The following is an 18,535-nucleotide window of genomic DNA, read 5'->3' on the forward strand; positions in this document are numbered from 1 at the left end:
ACACCACCACTATGCTAGCGAAAGTGTTAAATAATTTCACCCATATTTTCACCGAATGTTACTGATTTTTGCAGATTTTACGAAAAAATGCTTGTTTCCGATCATGAATCCCAATTTGCCATATTCATGCCAAATTTGAAATTGGTGATTGTTTTTCGAACATATTTGCTCATCACTAGTCATCAGACGTAATCCCATATTACTGCAGCAATAATCCTGAAATTTGGGGGGTGTATCAGATATTACACTACATTTAAATTCTGGCAAGCGTATGTTGGTCAAAAGTATTCACACTTGGTCACTGAAATATACCATACAATTAGGCGACTGCATAAAAACGTGGCCATCAGACGTGATCCTATATTACTACGGTAATAATCCTGAAATTTTTGGAAGCACATCAGATATTACACTCCATTTAAAGTCTTGCAGGTGTATGTTGGTCAAAACTATTCACACTTGGTCGCTGAGAAATACCGTACTAGTAGGCGACTGCATAAAACCATGGTCATCAGACGTGATTCGATATTACTGCAGTAATAATCCTGAAATTTCGGGGAGCGTGACAAATATTATAGTCCATTTAAAATGGGCAAGTTGCGTGGCAAGGGACGAGGAAGTGGACATGATGGTAATGGTGCACACAGAGGCCAAGGCCACGGGCAAGATAAAATTGTGCCTGCTGAGGGAGCACAACAAACACCCACATTATCTCGAACTAACTTCCTGTCCGAACTTCTAGGGGGCCACAGATCAACACTATTGAAGCTAGAGCAGTGTGAAAAGGTTGTTTCTTGGATAGCAGATAATGCTTCCAGTAAGTTTGCCACCACCACCACCCTGTCTTCCACATGGTCTCATCTCAGTAGCCGTGAGTCTGGACCACATATTCTTCACACTGATTCTCCTTCCTCCCACCATGCCGAGTGCCTGGTAGACAAGTGATCCCACACTTGGACACTCTGAAGAGCTGTTCACTTATCCATTTATAGTTTCGGGCCTCTTGCCCGGCCCAATTCAAGAGGGGCTACAGGAGATCGCATGTAGCAATGCCCAAATATTTTAACAGCCACGGTCACACAAAGTCAACAGTGGGAAACTGTCGCAAGAGGTGGATGATGATGAGACACAATTGCCATCAAGTCAGGAGGTGGCCCAGGGTGCGTACGTGGAAGACAAGGTAGTGGACGACAAAGTCACTGACCCAATCTGGCAAAGTGACATGCATAACGAGGACAGCAGCACAGAGGGGGAGGGAGGCGTAGCACCACAACAGGCAGGAACAAGCAGTGGGGTGGCCACAGACACAAGGCGGGCAACTGCTCCCGGAACACTAACACAAGGGAAGTTGCCAGTACAACTGTTAGTTCTTCCAAAGTCTGGCTCTTTTTTAAAGACTGTCCAGATAACCCCAAAAGGCCATTTGCAACCTCTGCTATGCCAACATCAGCAAGGGTTGCAAAACTACAGCCTGACCACCACCAACATGCTCAGGCACATGACAGCAAAGCACCCAACTAGTTGGCCGAACGCCAGGGTACAGAAACAGTGTCTGCGGGTGACACCACTGCGTGTTCCGCTGTTGTATGTGCACGCCAAGCCTCCGTCCATGATGCAGGTGAAGATGCCTCCTGCCCTGCACCTGTCGTTGCAGACTTGCAACCGTCAGCGTCCACGTCCTTGTCCCAGCACAGCGTTCAGTTGTCCCTACCCCAGTCCTTTGAACGCAAGCGCAAATAAGCAGCCAACACCCCACAGGCCACACTACTAAACTCACACATTTCTCAAATGCTTGCACTTGAAATGGTGCCTTTTCGGCTCATGGAGACAGAATCTTTCCGCAACCTGACGGCGGCGGCCATCCCTCTGTACTTGGTCCCAGCCGTCACTATTTCTCCCAGTGTGCTGTCCCTGTATTACACAAGCACGTGTCCCAGAAAATTATGCGTGCCCTCAACAATGCTGGGAAGGTCCACCTAACCGCGGACATGTGGATACGTGCTTGTGGCCAGGGATGGTACATCTCGCTGACGGCACACTGAATTAAGATAGTGGAAGCTGGGACCCAGTCGGATCCTGGTGCGGAATACATCCTCCCGATGTCAAGGATTGCAGGCCCTGGGTCAATCAGGGTTGCCCCCACATTGTACAGCTCCTGCACCTCCTCCTCGGCCTCCATCTTCAAAATGACCACATCAATCGCAAGCTGGAAGCACTGCCTCGGCCAAGCGGCAACAGGCTGTGCTGAAGCTAATATGCTTAGGTGACAAACCGCACACCGCTGCAGAGTTATTGACAGCTGTAAAAGAGCAGGCAGATCTGTGGCTGTCACCGCTGAACCTACAGTCAGGCATGGTCGTGTGTGACAATGGCTGGAACCTGGTGGTTGCTCTGAAATGAGGAGAGCTCACACACGCATCATGCTTGGCCATTGTGCTGGCCCATATGCCGATGTGCTTCCAGCTCACCGACTGGTGTGCCATGTCGTCACGCATTGAAACTCAACATTGCACATGTTGGGAATTATTTGTAAGCAGTAGTGGGCAGTTGTTGAGTAGCAGCTTCAACACGCCCGTTGGCATTCAGGTCATCCTCCGCACATAAGAACTGATGAGTGGGCATAGATGTCAGACATCTGTGTCGTCCTCCAAAACTTTGAAGACTCCAAGATGGTAAGCGGCGATGACGCCATAATTAGCGTCACCATCCCGCTTCTCTGTCTTCTGAAATGCTCGCTGCTCACAATTAAAGAGGCACAGCATGATCATATGGAGCAAGGAACCATACAGGCTGATGCCACAAAGCCCAGCCTCATCTCATCCCAACTCGGATTGGGTGCTAATGAGGAGGAGAAGCTGGTTTTGTGCCCTACAGACGGTATTACCCACATGACATTCATACCGTTTATTCATCGTGGATGGCCTGAGGAAAGGGAGAATGAGGAGGATGAGTAGGGGAGCATGGACAGTGGTCTTCTTGGTCAGGACAGGGAAGACTTGGCTGTTGGCAGTCCGGCACACATGGCTGAGTTTGTGTTCCTCTGCCTTTCTCATGACCCTCGTGTTGTACACATTTTGGCCTACAGTAATTACAGGTTGGTCACACTTTTAGACCCACGTTACAAGGAGAACTTTCTATCTCTCCTTCTCGCGGTGGAGAGGTCTAGTAAAATGTTTCAGTACTAGAAGGTCCTTGTTTCGTAATTTAAAAAAAAATTCACATCTGAAATTGCTGGCGGCAGAGGTCACAGTACCTTGGACAACCAAGGAGTACAGATGAGAGAGACACAAATATGATGCGCGGGTTACTTTGACAAAAAAGAAAAGTTTTAGAAGATGCTGAAGGACTACCTTGGCGACTGTACCAGCGTCCCGGTGCCTTACAACTATTTGGTATCCAAGCTAGACACATGGCATGAACTGTCTCTCTATGCCTTGGAGGTCCTGGAGTCTAGCATTTTGTCAGAGATGGTTTTTAGTGTCGCTGGGGTATTATAAGGCGCATCCACCTGTCAACTGAAAATGCTAATAGGCTGACTCTTATAAAAATGAACAAGGGCTGGATTGGACCAGACTTCTCATCACCACCGGATGATAGCAGCGGAACATAAAGTCAAATCCAGTGGCTTTTTTTGGGGGGGTCTATTCCCATGCACCTCTTCACACCCAGACATGGGTATACTCTTCCTGATTTTGTCTATTTTCTGTTGTCCTCCTCCTTCTCCTTATCCTCCACCTCCATATCACCAGGGTGACCGTGAAGCAACACCCACATAATTTTTTTGTAAGGGTTTTTATGATGCCCATAGGAATATTTTTTTAGAGGCCTACCTCTAACATTCTGTAGGTTATACAGTATGTTCATGTATACCCCACAGGGATAAAGGTTTTTCAGCCAATGCACTTAGTGCATGGGCATTACCAGTATAGAAGACCCGCTCCTTAACAATGGTAACAATTTTTTTTAATGAAGACCTCCTCTAAGTCTCTTTAAAGGTGTACTGGGGTTTTTCCAAAATTTGGGCAGCCCTTCCAGTCACTGCATACGCAATAACAGTATAGGAGACCTGCTCCTTATTAATGGGAAATTTTTTTTTAACTGAGGCCCTTCTCTATGTGTCTTCAAATTGGCATTGGGTTTTTTCCAAAATTTGGGCAGCCCTTGCAGTCACTGCATACACAATAACAGTATAGGAGACCCGCTCCTTTATAATGGGGACATTTTTTTTACTCAGGACCTCCTCTATGTGTCTTCAAAGGGGTATTGAGGCTTTTCAAAATTTTGGGCAGGCCTTGCAGTCACTGTATATGCTATAACTGTATAGGGAACCTGCTCCTCAACCCCTTTCTGACGCAGGGCGTAATAATATGTACCTGTGCCCTGGGCCTTAATGACCAGGTACGTATTATTACTCCTCATTGATCGCGCCCGTACAGAGGCTGTGCGGGAGTGATCGCCGCCGGGAGCCAGCTGCAGAGGCATGTGACCCAGGCGCAGCTGGCAGGGGGGCGCAGTCGGGCAGTTTGATGTGTCTCCCCCGGCGGCTGCGTTCTGCCGCCCCCCAGACTAGGAGTTGGCCATTCTCTGAGCAGAATGTCAAGCTGACACTGGCTCAGAGAAGCTGCAGCGTGCTGGCTCCCAGCGTTGACGCTCTGACCTCAGGGTCAGGTCATGTGATCACGTTGCTGACACCACTCACCGGGGCTGCAGCTGCAGAGGCGCAGATTGGTGGAAAGTGCTCTGTGCTTCAGAGCTGAAGACACCGAAGATGGAATGGAGATGAAGATTCATTGTGGGGGGTGATTTACTATGGAGGTGATTTATGGTATTGCTAAGGGATGATTTACTATGGAGGTGATTTATGGTATGGCTAGGGGGTGATTTACTATGGGGGTGATTTATGGTATGTCTAGGGGGTGATTTACTATGGGGGTGATTTATGGTATGGCTAGGGGGTGATTTACTATGGGGGTGATTTATGGTATGTCTAGGGGGTGATTTACTATGGGGGTGATTTATGGTATGGCTGGGGGGAAATTTACTATAGAAGGAGATTTATTGTATGGCTGGGGTGATTTACTATGGGGTGTGATTTACTATGGGGGTGGTTTATGGTATGGCTAGTGGGTGATTTACTATGGGGGTGATTTATGGTATGGCTGGGGGGAGATTTACTATAGGGGATGATTTATGGTATGGCTGGGGGGAGATTTACTATGGGGTGTGATTTACTATGGGGGTGGTTTATGGTATGGCTAGTAGGTGATTTACTATGGGGGTGATTTATGGTATGGCTAGTGGGTGATTTACTATGGGGGTGGTTTATGGTATGGCTAGTGGGTGATTTACTATGGGGGTGATTTATGGTATGGCTAGTGGGTGATTTACTATGGGGGTGGTTTATGGTATGGCTAGTGGGTGATTTACTATGGGGGTGATTTATGGTATGGCTAGTGGGTGATTTACTATGGGGGTGATTTATGGTATGGCTAGTGGGTGATTTACTATGGGGGTGGTTTATGGTATGGCTAGTGGGTGATTTACTATGGGGGTGATTTATGGTATGCCTAGTGGGTGATTTACTATGGGGGTGATTTATGGTATGGCTAGTGGGTGATTTACTATGGGGGTGATTTATGGTATGGCTGGGGGGAGATTTACTATAGGGGGTGATTCATGGTATGGCTGGGGGGAGATTTACTATAGGGGATGATTTATGGTATGGCTGGGGGAGATTTACTATAGGGGATGATTTATGGTATGGCTGGGGGAGATTTACTATGGGGTGTGATTTACTATGGGGGTGGTTTATGGTATGGCTAGTGGGTGATTTACTATGGGGGTGATTTATGGTATGGCTGGGGGAGATTTACTATGGGGGTGATTTATGGTATGGCTGGGGGGAGATTTACTATGGGGGTGATTCATGGTATGGCTGGGGGGAGATTTACTATAGGGGATGATTTATGGTATGGCTGGGGGTGATTTACTATGAGGGCAGATTTATTGTGTGGCTGGGAGAAGATTTAGTGTGAGGGAAGATTTATTGTATGGGTGGGGTGATTTAGTGTGGGGGGAGGGGTGGGAGAGATTGTGTGTGTGGGTGAATGGTGCGGACACAGAATGGGGAGGATGGGTGCGTACGCAATATGGGGAGCGAAGGAGGGAAATGTATACGGACACAGTATGGGGAGCGAGGGTGATGTGATGTGTGCAGACACAGTATGGGGGATGTGTGAGGGTAAATATATGAGGAGACAGTATGGTTTACAGGGGGATGTGAGAGAAGACAGTATGAGGAGGGGAGGGGGAAATAATGGGGGGAGAAAAGTGTGAGTGGGCACAGAATAGAGACTGAGTAGTGTTGGGGGTGTAGTATGGGGTAACAGTGTAAGGGCACATCCAGGAGAGGACAGTAAGCCAAGGAGGGAGAGCTTGCAAAAGGCGTCCGACCTCAACTCCTATGCTGTGGCTGCCACAGCTGTGGGGGAGCCAGGCGCCATTTAATTGTATTATCATTGTATGTTCCAAAATGATACATAGCACTTCAATAAGACTAGAAAGTTCATAAGTCTGTGACATAAAATATCACAGACAAAGAAGAGCTCGGTGATCATAAGAAAATTCTAATTTTATTAAACTACAAAATTAAAATGACAATAAAATCAGGTAAAAAAACAAGGATACCTCAAAAAAGTGCCGGCCATTAGATTGTGACTATCAGATTAGTAATATGCAGAAGTATAATAGGAAAGAATTAATAAATTCTTAAATGCTAGTGCAATATATTCTCCCTATATGTTAATAATTACCCGCAGTTTATATATCATATAAAGTATTTTTTCTATTGATCCACTATTTCTGTTACATCACAATTAAGCCCCACATAGGATCCTTATCAGGTAAACTTATTTCACTTGAATGAACATAGGGAGTAGTCAATCTGTATACAAGTCTGCCCCCTTTTAACCCGACGCGCGTTTCACCGCTCTGGCTTCTTACTGGGGGTGTGTCTTAAGTGGGGGGCATAGCCTGGTTAAATATGTCACTGGACCAATCAGCTACAGATACGTTTTTACTCAATCGGCCAATAAAAAATGTCATCTGATGTCATGAAGTGGGTGGTGTCGTTGGCGCATGATGTTCCTGTGCCGCCTCATAAGGAAGTGATCTCCTTCATGTGCGAGGTGAACCACAAGCAGGATACGCAAGCGGTTACTATGATACCCACTGAGTGAGGTCTATGAGGTCCTCAGGAGACGCATGCGCATTACCGCCCATTATTACTTAGATGGTTCTCTGCGCTGGTTTTATATATGTTTGGATATTGACAGGAGAAGAAGGGAGATATAAAAGAATTATACGTATGAGAATGTTTGAATTACCAAAATAATCCAGATTATTTAGTATTTTTTGAATACTATATATGTGTTCAGATTACTAGAAATTACATATGTTGTTATAGCGTATACCTATCACTGTGAAAACTGTACAACTAATTTAAACAAGAAGAGCCCATGGGAGAAGAGTATTATTATACTTATTGTCTGGATAAGTGAAATTAGTGTAGGAAAAATAATTTGCCCAAATGTGTGAAAAGAAATTGTGACTAAGGGAGTATGAGGGAAATGGCGTGTGTTAACCAACAAATATGGAGAGGAGATGCCGAGAAACTGTAAGAAAAGTGCAAAAATATACAGACGTGTAGAAGTGATGAGACGGGAATAGTGGAGAAAATAGAGAAAAGACTTTATGTGATTTATAAACTGCGGGGAATTATTACCACACAGGGAGAATATATTACACTAGCACTTAATCATTTATTAATTCTTTCCTATTTTACACATAGTTCTGCACATTACTAATCTGATAGTCACAATCTAATGCTCTGCACTTTTTGAGCTATCCTTGTATTTTACATGAATTTATTGTAATTTTTATTATGTAATTTAATAAAATTAGAATTTTCTTATAATTCTAGAGCTCTTCTTTATCTGTGATATTTTATGTCCCAGACTTATGAACTTGTCATTTATTTGTAGCCCAGAGCTAATAACACTGGGAAATCCTGACAGCCGGCACCGACTGACCGGACAAAGCCTTCACAGCAGAGCTCAGACGACCATGACAGCCGGCACCGACTGACCGGACAAAGCCTTCACAGCAGAGCTCAGACAACCATGACAGCCGGCACCGACCGGACAAAGCCTTCACAGCAGAGCTCAGATGACCATGACAGCCGCCACCGACTGACTGGACAAAGCCTTCACAGCAGAGCTCAGACGAGTCTCATCCCTATTGTTATTCCGTCCATGTGTCGTCATCATGTCCGGATTTATCAGCAATGTACAAAAGGTAAAACGGTAAATATTGTAGACGTAACCGTAAGAAATATATATATGTAGGGTCAGTATGTATATATTCTGTACTGTATGTATATATACATTTATAGAGATAAGTGATATAGTAACACCGCTCCGTTCCGTACACTTCGTACACGTGCGGCTCCGCTCCGTACACCTCGTACACGCACGGCTCTGCTCCGTACACCTCGCACACAAGCGGCTCCGCTCCGTACACGCGCGGCTCCGCTCCGTACACCTCGTACATGCAGGGCTCCGCTCCGTACACCTCGTAGACACGCGGCTCAGCTCCATACACACGCGGCTCCTCTCCGTACACCTCGATCACACGCGGCTCCGCTCCGTACACCTCGTACACGCGCGGCTCAGCTCCGCACACTTCGTACACACGCGGCTCAGCTCCGTACACTTCGTACACGTGCGGCTCCGCTCCGTACACCTCGTACACATGCGGCTCCTCTCCGTACACCTCTTACACACGCGGCTCAGCTCCGTACACCTCGTACACGTGCGGCTCAGCTCCGTACACCTCGTACACGTGCGGCTCAGCTCCGTACACGTCGTACACGTGCGGCTCAGCTCCGTACACCTCGTACACGTGCGGCTCAGCTCCGTACACCTCGTACACGTGCGGCTAAGCTCCGTACACCTCGTACACGCGCGGCTCCGCTCCGTACACCTCGTACACGCGCGGCTCCGCTCCGTACACCTCGTACACACGCGGCTCCGCTCCGTACACCTCGTACACGCGCGACTCCGCTCCGTACACCTCGTACACGCGCGGCTCCGCTCCGTACACCTCGTACACGCGCGACTCCGCTCCGTACACCTCGTACACGCGCGGCTCTGCTCCGTACACCTCGTACAAACACGGCTCCGCTCCGTACACCTCGTACACGCGCGGCTCCGCTCCGTACACGCGCGGCTCCGCTCCGTACACCTCGTACACGCACGGCTCCGCTCCGTACACCTCGTACAAACACGGCTCCGCTCCGTACACCTCGTACACGCGCGGCTCCGCTCCGTACACCTCGTACACGCGCGGCTCCGCTCCGTACACCTCGTACACGCGCGGCTCCGCTCAGTACACCTCGTACATGCGCGGCTCCGCTCCGTACACCTCGTACACGCGCGGCTTTGCTCCGTACACCTCGTACACGCGCGGCTCCGCTCCCTACACCTCGTACACGCGGCTCTGCTCCGTACACCTCGTACACGCGGCTCTGCTCCGTACATCTCGTACACGTGCGGCTCTGCTCCATACACCTCGTACACGCGCGACTCCGCTCCGTACACCTCATACACGCGGCTCTGCTCCGTACACCTCGTACACGCGCGGCTCCGCTCCGTACACCTCGTACACACGCGGCTCTGCTTCGTACACGCGCGGTTCCGCTCCATACACCTCGTACACGAGCGGCTCCGCTCCGTACACCTCGTACACGCGCGGCTCCGCTCCGTACACCTCGTACACGCGCGGCTCCGCTCCGTACACCTCGTACACGCGCGGCTCCGCTCCGTACACCTCGTACACGCGCGGCTCCGCTCCGCACACCTCGCACACGCGCGGCTCCGCTCCGTACACCTCGTACACGCGCGGCTCCGCTCCGTACACCTCGTACACGCGCGGCTCCGCTCCGTACACCTCGTACACGTGCGGCTCCGCTCCGTACACCTCGTACACGCGCGGCTCCGCTCCGTACCCCTCGTACACACGCGGCTCCGCTCCGTACACCTCGTACACGCGCGGCTCTGCTCCGTACACACGCGGCTCTGCTCCGTACACCTCGTACACGCGCGGCTCTGCTCCGTACACCTCGTACACGCGTGGCTCCGCTCCGTACACCTCGTACACGCGCGGCTCCGCTCCGTACACCTCATACACGCGCGGTTCCGCTCAGTACACCTCGTACAGGCGCGGCTCCGCTCCGTACACCTCGTACACGCGCGGCTTTGCTCCGTACACCTCGTACACGCGCGGCTCCGCTCCCTACACCTCGTACACGCGGCTCTGCTCCGTACACCTCGTACACGCGGCTCTGCTCCGTACATCTCGTACACGCGCGGCTCTGCTCCATACACCTCGTACACGCGCGACTCCGCTCCGTACACCTCATACACGCGGCTCTGCTTCGTACACGCGCGGTTCCGCTCCATACACCTCGTACACGCGCGGCTCTGCTCCGTACACCTCGTACACGCGCGGCTCCGCTCCGTACACCTCGTACACGCGCGGCTCCGCTCCGTACACCTCGTACACGCGCGGCTCCGCTCCGTACACCTCGTACACGCGCGGCTCCACTCCGTACACCTCGTACACGCGCGGCTCCGCTCCGCACACCTCGCACACGCGCGGCTCCGCTCCGTACACCTCGTACACGCGCGGCTCCGCTCCGTACACCTCGTACACGTGCGGCTCCGCTCCGTACACCTCGTACACGCGCGGCTCCGCTCCGTACCCCTCGTACACACGCGGCTCCGCTCCGTACACCTCGTACACGCGCGGCTCTGCTCCGTGAACACGCGGCTCTGCTCCGTACACCTCGTACACGCGCGGCTCTGCTCCGTACACCTCGTACACGCGCGGCTCCGCTCCGTACACCTCGTACACGCGCGGCTCCGCTCCGTACACCTCGTACACGCGCGGCTCCGCTCCGTACACCTCGTACACGCGCGGCTTCGCTCCGTACACCTCGTACACGCGCGGCTCCGCTCAGTACACCTCGTACATGCAGGGCTCCGCTCCGTACACCTCGTAGACACGCGGCTCAGCTCCGTACACACGCGGCTCCTCTCCGTACACCTCGATCACACGCGGCTCTGCTCCGTACACCTCGTACACGCGCGGCTCAGCTCCGTACACCTCGTACACACGCGGCTCAGCTCCGTACACTTCGTACACGTGCGGCTCCGCTCCGTACACCTCGTACACATGCGGCTCCTCTCCGTACACGTGCGGCTCAGCTCCGTACACCTCGTACACGTGCGGCTCAGCTCCGTACACCTCGTACACGTGCGGCTAAGCTCCGTACACCTCGTACACGCGCGGCTCAGCTCCGTACACCTCGTACACGCGCGGCTCCGCTCCGTACACCTCGTACACGCGCGGCTCCACTCCGTACACCTCGTACACGCGCGACTCCGCTCCGTACACCTCGTACACGCGCGGCTCCGCTCCGTACACCTCGTACACGCGCGACTCCGCTCCGTACACCTCGTACACGCGCGGCTCCACCTCGTACACGCGCGACTCCGCTCCGTACACCTCGTACACGCGCGGCTCCGCTCCGTACACCTCGTACACGCGCGACTCCGCTCCGTACACCTCGTACAAACACAGCTCCGCTCCGTACACCTCGTACACGCGCGGCTCCGCTCCGTACACGCGCGGCTCCGCTCCGTACACCTCGTACACGCACGGCTCCGCTCCGTACACCTCGTACAAACACGGCTCCGCTCCGTACACCTCGTACACGCGCGGCTCCGCTCCGTACACCTCGTACACGCGCGGCTCCGCTCAGTACACCTCGTACACGCGCGGCTCTGCTCCGTACACCTCGTACACGCGCGGCTTTGCTCCGTACACCTCGTACACGCGCGGCTCCGCTCCCTACACCTCGTACACGCGGCTCTGCTCCGTACACCTCGTACACGCGGCTCTGCTCCGTACATCTCGTACACGTGCGGCTCTGCTCCATACACCTCGTACACGCGCGACTCCGCTCCGTACACCTCATACACGCGGCTCTGCTCCGTACACCTCGTACACGCGCGGCTCCGCTCCGTACACCTCGTACACACGCGGCTCTGCTTCGTACACGCGCGGTTCAGCTCCATACACCTCGTACACGCGCGGCTCTGCTCCATACACCTCGTACACGCGCGGCTCCGCTCCGTACACCTCGTACGCGCGCGGCTCCGCTCCGTACACCTCGTACACGCGCGGTTCCGCTCAGTACACCTCGTACAGGCGCGGCTCCGCTCCGTACACCTCGTACACGCGCGGCTTTGCTCCGTACACCTCGTACACGCGTGGCTCCGCTCCCTACACCTCGTACACGCGGCTCTGCTCCGTACAACTTGTACACGCGGCTCTGCTCCGTACATCTCGTACACGCGCGGCTCTGCTCCATACACCTCGTACACGCGCGACTCCGCTCCGTACACCTCATACACGCGGCTCTGCTTCGTACACGCGCGGTTCCGCTCCATACACCTCGTACACGCGCGGCTCTGCTCCGTACACCTCGTACACGCGCGGCTCCGCTCCGTACACCTCGTACACGCGCGGCTCCGCTCCATACACCTCGTACACGCGCGGCTCCGCTCCGTACACCTCGTACACGCACGGCTCCACTCCGTACACCTCGTACACGCGCGGCTCCGCTCCGTACACCTCGCACACGCGCGGCTCCGCTCCGCACACCTCGCACACGCGCGGCTCCGCTCCGTACACCTCGTACACGCGCGGCTCCGCTCCGTACACCTCGTACACGTGCGGCTCCGCTCCGTACACCTCGTACACGCGCGGCTCCGCTCCGTACCCCTCGTACACACGCGGCTCCGCTCCGTACACCTCGTACACGCGCGGCTCTGCTCCGTGAACACGCGGCTCTGCTCCGTACACCTCGTACACGCGCGGCTCTGCTCCGTACACCTCGTACACGCGCGGCTCCGCTCCGTACACCTCGTACACGCGCGGCTCCGCTCCGTACACCTCGTACACGCGCGGCTCCGCTCCGTACACCTCGTACACGCGCGGCTCCGCTCCGTACACCTCGTACACGCGCGGCTCCGCTCCGTACACCTCGTACACGCGCGGCTTCGCTCCGTACACCTCGTACACGCGCGGCTCCGCTCAGTACACCTCGTACACGCGCGGCTCCGCTCCGTACACCTCGTACACGCGCGGCTTTGCTCCGTACACCTCGTACACGCGCGGCTCCGCTCCCTACACCTCGTACACGCGGCTCTGCTCCGTACACCTCGTACACGCGGCTCTGCTCCGTACATCTCGTACACGCGCGGCTCTGCTCCATACACCTCGTACACGCGCGACTCCGCTCCGTACACCTCATACACGCGGATCTGCTCCGTACACCTCGTACACGCGCGGCTCCGCTCCGTACACCTCGTACACACGCGGCTCTGCTTCGTACACGCGCGGTTCCTCTCCATACACCTCGTACACGCGCGGCTCTGCTCCGTACACCTCGTACACGCGCGGCTCCGCTCCGTACACCTCGTACACGCGCGGCTCCGCTCCGTACACCTCGTACACGCACGGCTCCGCTCCGTACACCTCGTACACGCGCGGCTCCGCTCCGTACACCTCGCACACGCGCGGCTCCGCTCCGCACACCTCGCACACGCGCGGCTCCGCTCCGTACACCTCGTACACGCGCGGCTCCGCTCCGTACACCTCGTACACGCGCGGCTCCGCTCCGTACACCTCGTACACGTGCGGCTCCGCTCCGTACACCTCGTACACGCGCGGCTCCGCTCCGTACCCCTCGTACACACGCGGCTCCGCTCCGTACACCTCGTACACGCGCGGCTCTGCTCCGTACACACGCGGCTCTGCTCCGTACACCTCGTACACGCGCGGCTCTGCTCCGTACACCTCGTACACGCGCGGCTCCGCTCCGTACACCTCGTACACGCGCGGCTCCGCTCCGTACACCTCGTACACGCGCGGCTCCGCTCAGTACACCTCGTACACGCGCGGCTCCGCTCCGTACACCTCGTACACGCGCGGCTTTGCTCCGTACACCTCGTACACGCGCGGCTTTGCTCCGTACACCTCGTACACGCGCGGCTCCGCTCCCTACACCTCGTACACGCGGCTCTGCTCCGTACACCTCGTACACGCGGCTCTGCTCCGTACATCTCGTACACGCGCGGCTCTGCTCCATACACCTCGTACACGCGCGACTCCGCTCCGTACACCTCATACACGCGGCTCTGCTCCGTACACCTCGTACACGCGCGGCTCCGCTCCGTACACACACGGCTCTGCTTCGTACACGCGCGGTTCCGCTTCATACACCTCGTACACGCGCGGCTCTGCTCCGTACACCTCGTACACGCGCGGCTCCGCTCCGTACACCTCGTACACGCGCGGCTCCGCTCCGTACACCTCGTACACGCGCGGCTCCGCTCAGTACACCTCGTACACGCGCGGCTCCGCTCCGTACACCTCGTACACGCGCGGCTTTGCTCCGTACACCTCGTACACGCGCGGCTTTGCTCCGTACACCTCGTACACGCGCGGCTCTGCTCCGTACACCTCGTACACGCGGCTCTGCTCCGTACATCTCGTACACGCGCAGCTCTGCTCCATACACCTCGTACACGCGCGACTCCGCTCCGTACACCTCATACACGCGGCTCTGCTCCGTACACCTCGTACACGCGCGGCTCCGCTCCGTACACCTCGTACACACGCGGCTCTGCTTCGTACACGCGCGGTTCCGCTCCATACACCTCGTACACGCGCGGCTCTGCTCCGTACACCTCGTACACGCGCGGCTCCGCTCCGTACACCTCGTACACGCGCGGCTCCGCTCTGTACACCTCGTACACGCTCGGCTCCGCTCCGTACACCTCGTACACGCGCGGCTCCGCTCCGTACACCTCGTACACGCGCGGCTCCGCTCCGTACACCTCGCACACGCGCGGCTCCGCTCCGTACACCTCGTACACGCGCGGCTCCGCTCCGTACACCTCGTACACGCGCGGCTCCGCTCCGTACACCTCGTACACGTGCGGCTCCGCTCCGTACACCTCGTACACGCGCGGCTCCGCTCCGTACCCCTCGTACACACGCGGCTCCGCTCCGTACACCTCGTACACGCGCGGCTCTGCTCCGTACACACGCGGCTCTGCTCCGTACACCTCGTACACGCGCGGCTCTGCTCCGTACACCTCGTACACGCGCGGCTCCGCTCCGTACACCTCGTACACGCGCGGCTCCCCTCCGTACACCTCGTACACGCGCGGCTCCGCTCCGTACACCTCGTACACGCGCGGCTCCGCTCAGTACACCTCGTACACGCGCGGCTCCGCTCCGTACACCTCGTACACGCGCGGCTTTGCTCCGTACACCTCGTACACGCGCGGCTCCGCTCCCTACACCTCGTACACGCGGCTCTGCTCCGTACACCTTGTACACGCGGCTCTGCTCCGTACATCTCGTACACGCGCGGCTCTGCTCCATACACCTCGTACACGCGCGGCTCTGCTCCGTACACCTCGTACACGCGCGGCTCCGCTCCGTACACCTCGTACACACGCGGCTCTGCTTCGTACACGCGCGGTTCCGCTCCATACACCTCGTACACGCGCGGCTCCGCTCCGTACACCTCGTACACGCGCGGCTCCGCACACCTCGTACACGCGCGGCTCCGCTCCGTACACCTCGTACACACGCGGCTCTGCTTCGTACACGCGCGGTTCCGCTCCATACACCTCGTACACGCGCGGCTCCGCTCCGTACACCTCGTACACGCGCGGCTCCGCTCCGTACACCTCGTACACGCGCGGCTCCGCTCCGTACACGCGCGGCTCCGCTCCGTACCCCTCGTACACACGCGGCTCCGCTCCGTACACCTCGTACACGCGCGGCTCTGCTCCGTACACACGCGGCTCTGCTCCGTACACCTCGTACACGCGCGGCTCCGCTCCGTACACCTCGTACACGCGCGGCTCCGCTCCGTACACCTCGTACACGCGCGGCTCCGCTCCGTACACCTCGTACACGCGCGGCTCCGCTCCGTACACCTCGTACACGCGCGGCTCTGCTTCGTACACGCGCGGTTCCGCTCCATACACCTCGTACACGCGCGGCTCCGCTCCGTACACCTCGCACACGCGCGGCTCCGCTCCGTACACCTCGTACACGCGCGGCTCCGCTCCGTACACCTCGTACACGCGCGGCTCCGCTCCGTACACCTCGTACACGTGCGGCTCCGCTCCGTACACCTCGTACACGCGCGGCTCCGCTCCGTACCCCTCGTACACACGCGGCTCCGCTCCGTACACCTCGTACACGCGCGGCTCTGCTCCGTACACACGCGGCTCTGCTCCGTACACCTCGTACACGCGCGGCTCTGCTCCGTACACCTCGTACACGCGCGGCTCCGCTCCGTACACCTCGTACACGCGCGGCTCCGCTCCGTACACCTCGTACACGCGCGGCTCCGCTCAGTACACCTCGTACACGCGCGGCTCCGCTCCGTACACCTCGTACACGCGCGGCTTTGCTCCGTACACCTCGTACACGCGCGGCTTTGCTCCGTACACCTCGTACACGCGCGGCTCCGCTCCCTACACCTCGTACACGCGGCTCTGCTCCGTACACCTCGTACACGCGGCTCTGCTCCGTACATCTCGTACACGCGCGGCTCTGCTCCATACACCTCGTACACGCGCGACTCCGCTCCGTACACCTCATACACGCGGCTCTGCTCCGTACACCTCGTACACGCGCGGCTCCGCTCCGTACACACACGGCTCTGCTTCGTACACGCGCGGTTCCGCTTCATACACCTCGTACACGCGCGGCTCTGCTCCGTACACCTCGTACACGCGCGGCTCCGCTCCGTACACCTCGTACACGCGCGGCTCCGCTCCGTACACCTCGTACACGCGCGGCTCCGCTCAGTACACCTCGTACACGCGCGGCTCCGCTCCGTACACCTCGTACACGCGCGGCTTTGCTCCGTACACCTCGTACACGCGCGGCTTTGCTCCGTACACCTCGTACACGCGCGGCTCTGCTCCGTACACCTCGTACACGCGGCTCTGCTCCGTACATCTCGTACACGCGCAGCTCTGCTCCATACACCTCGTACACGCGCGACTCCGCTCCGTACACCTCATACACGCGGCTCTGCTCCGTACACCTCGTACACGCGCGGCTCCGCTCCGTACACCTCGTACACACGCGGCTCTGCTTCGTACACGCGCGGTTCCGCTCCATACACCTCGTACACGCGCGGCTCTGCTCCGTACACCTCGTACACGCGCGGCTCCGCTCCGTACACCTCGTACACGCGCGGCTCCGCTCTGTACACCTCGTACACGCTCGGCTCCGCTCCGTACACCTCGTACACGCGCGGCTCCGCTCCGTACACCTCGTACACGCGCGGCTCCGCTCCGTACACCTCGCACACGCGCGGCTCCGCTCCGTACACCTCGTACACGCGCGGCTCCGCTCCGTACACCTCGTACACGCGCGGCTCCGCTCCGTACACCTCGTACACGTGCGGCTCCGCTCCGTACACCTCGTACACGCGCGGCTCCGCTCCGTACCCCTCGTACACACGCGGCTCCGCTCCGTACACCTCGTACACGCGCGGCTCTGCTCCGTACACACGCGGCTCTGCTCCGTACACCTCGTACACGCGCGGCTCTGCTCCGTACACCTCGTACACGCGCGGCTCCGCTCCGTACACCTCGTACACGCGCGGCTCCCCTCCGTACACCTCGTACACGCGCGGCTCCGCTCCGTACACCTCGTACACGCGCGGCTCCGCTCAGTACACCTCGTACACGCGCGGCTCCGCTCCGTACACCTCGTACACGCGCGGCTTTGCTCCGTACACCTCGTACACGCGCGGCTCCGCTCCCTACACCTCGTACACGCGGCTCTGCTCCGTACACCTCGTACACGCGGCTCTGCTCCGTACATCTCGTACACGCGCGGCTCTGCTCCATACACCTCGTACACGCGCGGCTCTGCTCCGTACACCTCGTACACGCGCGGCTCCGCTCCGTACACCTCGTACACACGCGGCTCTGCTTCGTACACGCGCGGTTCCGCTCCATACACCTCGTACACGCGCGGCTCCGCTCCGTACACCTCGTACACGCGCGGCTCCGCTCCGTACACCTCGTACACGCGCGGCTCCGCTCCGTACACCTCGTACACACGCGGCTCTGCTTCGTACACGCGCGGTTCCACTCCATACACCTCGTACACGCGCGGCTCCGCTCCGTACACCTCGTACACGCGCGGCTCCGCTCCGTACACGCGCGGCTCCGCTCCGTACCCCTCGTACACACGCGGCTCCGCTCCGTACACCTCGTACACGCGCGGCTCTGCTCCGTACACACGCGGCTCTGCTCCGTACACCTCGTACACGCGCGGCTCCGCTCCGTACACCTCG

The sequence above is a fragment of the Phyllobates terribilis genome, unplaced genomic scaffold, assembly GCF_046119375.1.
Source record: "Phyllobates terribilis strain yellow unplaced genomic scaffold, ASM4611937v1 Scaffold_217__1_contigs__length_3308461, whole genome shotgun sequence".
Lineage (NCBI taxonomy): Eukaryota > Metazoa > Chordata > Amphibia > Anura > Dendrobatidae > Phyllobates > Phyllobates terribilis.